The sequence below is a fragment of the Rhagoletis zephyria genome, unplaced genomic scaffold (genome assembly GCF_001687245.7).
Source record: "Rhagoletis zephyria isolate East Lansing unplaced genomic scaffold, Rhagoletis_zephyria_1.1 Rzeph_scaffold_04620, whole genome shotgun sequence".
Taxonomy (NCBI): domain Eukaryota; kingdom Metazoa; phylum Arthropoda; class Insecta; order Diptera; family Tephritidae; genus Rhagoletis; species Rhagoletis zephyria.
In genome coordinates this window covers 1,167-11,392 of record NW_016161703.1, presented here as the reverse complement: position 1 = coordinate 11,392, position 10,226 = coordinate 1,167, and the positions used below count along the sequence as shown (strand labels likewise).

Below are 10,226 nucleotides of genomic sequence, written 5' to 3'. Positions count from 1 at the left end.
TGAAAAATTAAGTGCCATTTGAAGTAAAATAGGGACAAATGGCACGGTTTGAGCCAAGTTGGCATCCCTGCTTCTAATAACTAATAAATATAAAAATGTGAAATATCGAGGGCTTGAATTCATTAATACCCTCTATCTGCAATTTGCACAAAACGGCGTAGCGTGACGTGGTGTGCGCGCCGGTCGCGTGGGGTACGCGGGATTCGCGGGGCGCGAGCGCGAGCGCGATGTGTGGCGCGCTGACGCGGGCCGCCGCGAAGCTAAGGAAATTTATTGTTTGAAAGAGAAATAATGTCAATGGATTTTATTTCGTTTTTAAAAAGGCAATGACCCTGGTGCGAAATAAAGTCAATTGATCTTATTACCTGTCACCATTTTGTGGCCCTTTCTGCTCATTGACGCATCGCATGCCCTGATAACAGCTTTTGAGAGCTCTTTTGAAAGAGCTTCCGCGTTATGTGGTGTTTCACTAACGTTTCTGATACCATCCAGTTTTAGTTTAAACATATTTGGGTCGAACTATTCTTTGTACCATCCTTTACCATACTTTTTGGAACATCTGCTAGAAGGGTTTTTTACATCACAGATTTCAATTAAAATCGCTAAATGATCACTCTGAGTATAAGTGTTACGAATCTTCCAAGTGGTTTTTGGTGCCAGTGATTGGGCGCAACATGCAGTGTCAACGACTGAGCCCCTGCCATTTTTCTCAAAGTGTTTTTGTTACCTGTATTCAGTAAGAACAAGTCGAGTGGTGCAAATGCCTTTAATAGGGCGTGACCTCGTCGGTTTGTTCTAACGCTTCCCCATTCAACGGCCCATGCAATAAAGTCACCCGCTATAAGCTTTTGAGAATATAACGTGGCGTCTTGAACTAGGTTATCTAGAAAAGATTCAAACTCTTGATAACTCAGGCTCGGTGGTGCATAACAGCTATAGATATATATCCCGCCGATCTTACCTCTGACAAAATACTCCTGACTATAAGGTTTCTCAGCAAGACACTGCTCTCCATTGACCCATATAGCAGTTGTTTCTTTTTTACCTGATATCCATGTACCCTGGCTTTCTTTCTTATATGGCTCGCTTAAAATGACGACGTCAATGTCTTTCGCTATAACGGTTTGACGGAGTAGCTCCTGAGCAGCTGAACAGTGGTTAAGATTTAATTGTAGAAGCTTCATACTTTAGCCTTTAATGCACGCTGATAAAATGGGCACTGCTTACCACCTGCAATATGAGCCTCATTGGCTTGACCACTAGACTTGCAGAGCATGCAAGCGGCTTCCTTGCTACACTGTTTAACATTGTGTAAATTTGCGTATGTAAAGATAGGGCTATTTCTCTTAATATGCGGAAATTTAAACAAAAATTTTTAGAGTGTACATAATTTTTTTTTTTCAATGTCTTCCTCTATAACGGTTTGACAGAGTAGCTCCTGAGCAGCTGAACAGTGGTAAGATTTAATTGTAGAAGCTTCATACTTTAGCCTTTAATGCACGCTGATAGAATGGGCACTGCTTACCACCTGCAATATGAGCTTCATTGGTTAGACCACTAGACTTGCAGAGCACGCAAGCGGCTTCCTTGCTACATTGTTTAACATTGTGTAAATTTGCATATGTAAAGAGAGGGCTATTTCTCTTAATATGCATAAATTTAAATAAAAAGTTTTAGAGTGTACATAATTTTTTTTTCTTCCAAATTTAATTTCTCATACTGATGAAAAATTTATCATATCACAAAACGGACCAAAATTCGCTTCATTGGACCAACGGACCAAGGTAAATAAATCGGACTAATTTTGGTCCGAAAAGGCAAAAAGTGGCAACGCTGATCGACATGACTATGGGCAGATGGTCTGATACCAAGGTCAGCATAGGTCAGCATAGGTCGCCATGATATGCTGTTTATCACGATCATTTAACAGGCTTTCATGCCAAAGATCGTGGTGCGCATTAAAGTCGCCAACTGCCATACGATTTTCATCTCTGAGGAGCGCACCTATTTCAGGGGGATATCCTTCCGGGCAGCTGGCGACAGGGATACCCCCTTTAACGTTAAATATTTCGAGCTCGACATCACCTAACCGGATAGCAATGCCTTGCCATTCTAGGATGGTATCTCTGCGGTCGATGTCTGCTTCAATGAGACGATACTGGACGGTATGGGGCGTGAACGCTAGGCCACCATCATTATCTCGCTAGCGATCTTGACGGTGCACATTGTATCCGCTTTCACGGTTGCCGCCTGTACTTGATGCTACTCACGACCGCCATTTTGTATACCTGCAGCGTCACCGTTCTTTTCAGAAATGGCGACGTTTGTTACCTGAGAATAGTTGGTCGCGCGTGCCTCTTCATCCACGCTGGTGTTTTCCCCTGGATTTTGAACTACCGGTGCAGTACCAACTACACCTTCCAATGACGAACGTAGCTGCGAAATTGTAGCTGTCTCAGGGATTCAACCCCGATGTCTATCAGAGCTGTTATTAGGTCCTCTTTCACTAGTCACTTCTGCAGATCGGCTTCGGTCCTCTAAGTTGCCTTTTCCTTAGCTTCTGCCCACTGAAGTTGCTTTACTTCACTTAAGTTCTCAAGGTTTTACAAATTCACTCCGGATACGATGTATTTTTGGTATCTTTAAATTATTAAATTAATACTGTTCGGCCCACACGATTTATTTCAGTGGCCTCAGACCAGTGTTACCGGCCCCTATATTGATAGTCTACAGTAGCGATGGGCATAATGTGCACATACGGGTAAAATGCCCAAACGTGCAAACCGCGGGCAAATGTGCAAACCGTTGGGTAGATGATTTGAGGTAAATATGCCCGGGGGGGAAACAGAAAATTTTGCGCGAATTGCATCTGTATGCGTGATCGGAATGAGAGAACAAGTATATGTGAGTACTCATGAATGTGGGCCCCAGGCTGCCAACTTTCCTAAAAGCACCAAAACTTAAGACGAATCAAAACATCAAAAAATCAAAAAAATTTTTTCAGTAAAATTTAATATGCATCTATACTACATTAGTGATCGGTACAAGATATAAGTATTGTTGTATTTATCAAAAACCAAAATAAATAGTAATGCACTAATAACGATTTTAAACTTTTATAGAACCAATTAAATGTTCACTTTAATTCAATCAAGATATATATTTAATTTGAAACAATGCATTTATACACATATGTATGTACATACTTATGTGTATAAAAAGATTTTTATATCCAGAATAAAATGCACTAAATAAGCTCTGAACATGGCAGGAAAGGTATTCTAATTAGGTATCTTCGGCTCAGCTAACATGAAAAAAGCTGCATGTATGCATATCTACAGGGTGTCCCAGAATTAACCTGCCAAACTTGAGGAGAAGGCAAGTGGGGTGGTGAGCGCCCTGATAAGCAAACATTTTTCAGGTAAAAGTGTCACCTATCTTTTTTGTCCGATCAGTTCAAATTTATTTTATTTTATGTTTGTAGGCTAGTCTGATCTTTTCAGTTTTGGTGCGAATAAAACTACTTTATTCCACTTTTCACCCGACGTTTCGCTAAAACTTTTTTAGCATCCTCAGGGGTAGTGTTTATTTTATCTGTTATAACAAATATACAAAAATACAAAAAAACACACACATTAAGTATTAACCGAAAAAACAAAAATGTATACATATATAACAACAAATTGAATTTAATAACAAACCAACTCACATTGTTTAGATATTCAAACATAGATATGTATATGTATAAATACTTAATCATTAAGAAAGAAAATATATCCATACCACTTGATGTGGTAGTTTTGTCAGTACTGAAAATTTCATTTTTGTAAACAAGTTATGTATGCGGCCCCAATGTTGTTAAATAAAAATCGTGCCTTTTCATGTATTTTCTTTAACAGCATCTACAAACTTAGTAAATTTTGTATGTAAAATACTTCCAGGTAGTTGCTTCTCCATATTCAAATGCAATGTAGTACAAATATATTAAGGAACCATTATAAAATTAGGACTATTTTGGGATTTTTAACTTTTTGATATTTTGTTCCCCAACTTTTACTATCTCTGGTGAAAAAAATGTACCGAGCTATAAATGTACATTACATAAAAAAATTGCACATTTAATAAATATTTCAGAAATGTGCCACTCTTACTATTTCCAATAGAAAAAAAAAGTTATAGCCGCTTTTGTGGGTAAAGGACTGAGATACGCTAGAATGTATTTAACAGATTTAAATTTAAGTTGCTCTTGTTACCGACAAATGACATGCTAAATAGTTCAAAGCTACATTATTACATGCTCCTGACATTATTTTATGTTACTTACCGGTATTCGAACTAGAGTCAATAACAAGGGCTATATCTATGAATATTTTTTGTGAAGGATGGGTTCACGTGAAATAAAATATACATGAGTTGTTTGAAGAAAAATGTATTCATTTATTGATAAAATATGCTCAAATTGGCGACCTTCTACTCTTATACAAGCTCCACACCTTTTAGGAAAATACGCTTATAGAGATATTAAACTCAGCAGCAGCTCCATTTATTTGTTCCAGCAAATGCTCTTCGTTTTGAATTATTTTTGAATAAATTTTGTCCTTAAGACAGCCCCAGTAGAAAAAATCTAATGGATTCAGGTCTGGCGATCGAGCAGGCCACATTGTCAGATATTGGGACCTGTGGAACTGCCGCCAACGCTCAACTCCCACAGTTATTTAAAGTTCCTTCAGGAACGGCTTCCAACTCTTTTAGAAGAGGTACCCTTAAACCTGCATCGAAGACTATGGCAGCAAAATGACGGATGCCCTGCTCACTACGGGCGTGAAGTAAGAGCTCATTTAGACGAAACTTATCCTCGCCGATGGATTGGACGATACGGGCCAATCACGTGGCCTGCTCGATCGCCAGACCTGAATCCATTAGATTTTTTCTACTGGGGCTGTCTTAAGGACAAAATTTATTCAAAAATAATTCAAAACGAAGAGCATTTGCTGGAACAAATAAATGGAGCTGCTGCTGAGTTTAATATCTCTATAAGCGTATTTTCCTAAAAGGTGTGGAGCTTGTATAAGAGTAGAAGGTCGCCAATTTGAGCATATTTTATCAATAAATGAATACATTTTTCTTCAAACAACTCATGTATATTTTATTTCACGTGAACCCATCCTTCACAAAAAATATTCATAGATATAGCCCTTGTTATTGACTCTAGTTCGAATACCGGTAAGTAACATAAAATAATGTCAGGAGCATGTAATAATGTAGCTTTGAACTATTTAGCATGTCATTTGTCGGTAACAAGAGCAACTTAAATTTAAATCTGTTAAATACATTCTAGCGTATCTCAGTCCTTTACCCACAAAAGCGGCTATAACTTTTTTTTTCTATTGGAAATAGTAAGAGTGGCACATTTCTGAAATATTTATTAAATGTGCAATTTTTTTATGTAATGTACATTTATAGCTCGGTACATTTTTTTCACCAGAGATAGTAAAAGTTGGGGAACAAAATATCAAAAAGTTAAAAATCCCAAAATAGTCCTAATTTTATAATGGTTCCTTAATATATTTGTACTACATTGCATTTGAATATGGAGAAGCAACTACCTGGAAGTATTTTACATACAAAATTTACTAAGTTTGTAGATGCTGTTAAAGAAAATACATGAAAAGGCACGATTTTTATTTAACAACATTGGGGCCGCATACATAACTTGTTTACAAAAATGAAATTTTCAGTACTGACAAAACTACCACATCAAGTGGTATGGATATATTTTCTTTCTTAATGATTAAGTATTTATACATATACATATCTATGTTTGAATATCTAAACAATGTGAGTTGGTTTGTCATTAAATTCAATTTGTTGTTATATATGTATACATTTTTGTTTTTTCGGTTAATACTTAATGTGTGTGTTTTTTTGTATTTTTGTATATTTGTTATAACAGATAAAATAAACACTACCCCTGAGGATGCTAAAAAAGTTTTAGCGAAACGTCGGGTGAAAAGTGGAATAAAGTAGTTTTATTCGCACCAAAACTGAAAAGATCAGACTAGCCTACAAACATAAAATAAAATAAATTTGAACTGATCGGACAAAAAAGATAGGTGACACTTTTACCTGAAAAATGTTTGCTTATCAGGGCGCTCACCACCCCACTTGCCTTCTCCTCAAGTTTGGCAGGTTAATTCTGGGACACCCTGTAGATATGCATACATGCAGCTTTTTTCATGTTAGCTGAGCCGAAGATACCTAATTAGAATACCTTTCCTGCCATGTTCAGAGCTTATTTAGTGCATTTTATTCTGGATATAAAAATCTTTTTATACACATAAGTATGTACATACATATGTGTATAAATGCATTGTTTCAAATTAAATATATATGTTGATTGAATTAAAGTGAACATTTAATTGGTTCTATAAAAGTTTAAAATCGTTATTAGTGCATTACTATTTATTTTGGTTTTTGATAAATACAACAATACTTATATCTTGTACCGATCACTAATGTAGTATAGATGCATATTAAATTTTACTGAAAAAAATTTTTTGATTTTTTGATGTTTTGATTCGTCTTAAGTTTTGGTGCTTTTAGGAAAGTTGGCAGCCTGGGGCCCACATTCATGAGTACTCACATATACTTGTTCTCTCATTCCGATCACGCATACAGATGCAATTCGCGCAAAATTTTCTGTTTCCCCCCCGGGCATATTTACCTCAAATCATCTACCCAACGGTTTGCACATTTGCCCGCGGTTTGCACGTTTGGGCATTTTACCCGTATGTGCACATTATGCCCATCGCTACTGTAGACTATCAATATAGGGGCCGGTAACACTGGTCTGAGGCCACTGAAATAAATCGTGTGGGCCGAACAGTATTAATTTAATAATTTAAAGATACCAACCATACATCGTATCCGGAGTGAATTTGTAAAACCTTGAGAACTTAAGTGAAGNTATGCCCATCGCTACTGTAGACTATCAATATAGGGGCCGGTAACACTGGTCTGAGGCCACTGAAATAAATCGTGTGGGCCGAACAGTATTAATTTAATAATTTAAAGATACCAAAAATCCATACATCGTATCCGGAGTGAATTTGTAAAAAAATGAGAACTTAAGTGAAGTAAAGCAACTTCAGTGGGCAGAAGCTAAGGAAAAGGCAACTTAGAGGACCGAAGCCGATCTGCAGAAGTGACTAGTGAAAGAGGACCTAATAACAGCTCTGATAGACATCGGGGTTGAATCCCTGAGACAGCTACAATTTCGCAGCTACGTTCGTCATTGGAAGGTGTAGTTGGTACTGCACCGGTAGTTCAAAATCCAGGGGAAAACACCAGCGTGGATGAAGAGGCACGCGCGACCAACTATTCTCAGGTAACAAACGTCGCCATTTCTGAAAAGAACGGTGACGCTGCAGGTATACAAAATGGCGGTCGTGAGTAGCATCAAGTACAGGCGGCAACCGTGAAAGCGGATACAATGTGCACCGTCAAGATCGCTAGCGAGATAATGATGGTGGCCTAGCGTTCACGCCCCATACCGTCCAGTATCGTCTCATTGAAGCAGACATCGACCGCAGAGATACCATCCTAGAATGGCAAGGCATTGCTATCCGGTTAGGTGATGTCGAGCTCGAAATATTTAACGTTAAAGGGGGTATCCCTGTCGCCAGCTGCCCGGAAGGATATCCCCCTGAAATAGGTGCGCTCCTCAGAGATGAAAATCGTATGGCAGTTGGCGACTTTAATGCGCACCACGATCTTTGGCATGAAAGCCTGTTAAATGATCGTGATAAACAGCATATCATGGCGACCTATGCTGACCTATGCTGACCTTGGTATCAGACCATCTGCCCATAGTCATGTCGATCAGCGTTGCCACTTTTTGCCTTTTCGGACCAAAATTAGTCCGATTTATTTACCTTGGTCCGTTGGTCCAATGAAGCGAATTTTGGTCCGTTTTGTGATATGATAAATTTTTCATCAGTATGAGAAATTAAATTTGGAAGAAAAAAAAATTATGTACACTCTAAAACTTTTTATTTAAATTTATGCATATTAAGAGAAATAACCCTCTCTTTACATATGCAAATTTACACAATGTTAAACAATGTAGCAAGGAAGCCGCTTGCGTGCTCTGCAAGTCTAGTGGTCTAACCAATGAAGCTCATATTGCAGGTGGTAAGCAGTGCCCATTCTATCAGCGTGCATTAAAGGCTAAAGTATGAAGCTTCTACAATTAAATCTTAACCACTGTTCAGCTGCTCAGGAGCTACTCTGTCAAACCGTTATAGAGGAAGACATTGAAAAAAAAAAATATGTACACTCTAAAAATTTTTGTTTAAATTTCCGCATATTAAGAGAAATAGCCCTATCTTTACATACGCAAATTTACACAATGTTAAACAGTGTAGCAAGGAAGCCGCTTGCATGCTCTGCAAGTCTAGTGGTCAAGCCAATGAGGCTCATATTGCAGGTGGTAAGCAGTGCCCATTTTATCAGCGTGCATTAAAGGCTAAAGTATGAAGCTTCTACAATTAAATCTTAACCACTGTTCAGCTGCTCAGGAGCTACTCCGTCAAACCGTTATAGAGGAAGACATTGAAAAAAAAAATTATGTACACTCTAAAAATTTTTGTTTAAATTTCCGCATATTAAGAGAAATAGCCCTATCTTTACATACGCAAATTTACACAATGTTAAACAGTGTAGCAAGGAAGCCGCTTGCATGCTCTGCAAGTCTAGTGGTCAAGCCAATGAGGCTCATATTGCAGGTGGTAAGCAGTGCCCATTTTATCAGCGTGCATTAAAGGCTAAAGTATGAAGCTTCTACAATTAAATCTTAACCACTGTTCAGCTGCTCAGGAGCTACTCCGTCAAACCGTTATAGCGAAAGACATTGACGTCGTCATTTTAAGCGAGCCATATAAGAAAGAAAGCCAGGGTACATGGATATCAGGTAAAAAAGAAACAACTGCTATATGGGTCAATGGAGAGCAGTGTCTTGCTGAGAAACCTTATAGTCAGGAGTATTTTGTCAGAGGTAAGATCGGCGGGATATATATCTATAGCTGTTATGCACCACCGAGCCTGAGTTATCAAGAGTTTGAATCTTTTCTAGATAGCCTAGTTCAAGACGCCACGTTATATTCTCAAAAGCTTATAGCGGGTGACTTTATTGCATGGGCCGTTGAATGGNGTTTGAATCTTTTCTAGATAACCTAGTTCAAGACGCCACGTTATATTCTCAAAAGCTTATAGCGGGTGACTTTATTGCATGGGCCGTTGAATGGGGAAGCGTTAGAACAAACCGACGAGGTCACGCCCTATTAAAGGCATTTGCACCACTCGACTTGTTCTTACTGAATACAGGTAACAAAAACACTTTGAGAAAAATGGCAGGGGCTCAGTCGTTGACACTGCATGTTGCGCCCAATCACTGGCACCAAAAACCACTTGGAAGATTCGTAACACTTATACTCAGAGTGATCATTTAGCGATTTTAATTGAAATCTGTGATGTAAAAAACCCTTCTAGCAGATGTTCCAAAAAGTATGGTAAAGGATGGTACAAAGAATAGTTCGACCCAAATATGTTTAAACTAAAACTGGATGGTATCAGAAACGTTAGTGAAACACCACATAACGCGGAAGCTCTTTCAAAAGAGCTCTCAAAAGCTGTTATCAGGGCATGCGATGCGTCAATGAGCAGAAAGGGCCACAAAATGGTGACAGGTAATAAGATCAATTGACTTTATTTCGCACCAGGGTCATTGCCTTTTTAAAAACGAAATAAAATCCATTGACATTATTTCTCTTNAACTAAAACTGGATGGTATCAGAAACGTTAGTGAAACACCACATAACGCGGAAGCTCTTTCAAAAGAGCTCTCAAAAGCTGTTATCAGGGCATGCGATGCGTCAATGAGCAGAAAGGGCCACAAAATGGTGACAGGTAATAAGATCAATTGACTTTATTTCGCACCAGGGTCATTGCCTTTTTAAAAACGAAATAAAATCCATTGACATTATTTCTCTTTCAAACAATAAATTTCCTTAGCTTCGCGGCGGCCCGCGTCAGCGCGCCACACATCGCGCTCGCGCTCGCGCCCCGCGAATCCCGCGTACCCCACGCGACCGGCGCGCACACCACGTCACGCTACGCCGTTTTGTGCAAATTGCAGATAGAGGGTATTAATGAATTCAAGCCCTCGA

General features: G+C 38.6%; 1 protein-coding gene across 1 annotated transcript in view; it reads right to left on the bottom strand.

Annotated features, from left to right (window-relative positions):
- Positions 1–10,226, bottom strand: part of Rab19 (RAS oncogene family member Rab19) — a 36,646-nt gene that overhangs the window by 25,752 nt on the left and 668 nt on the right. The window lies entirely within an intron of this gene.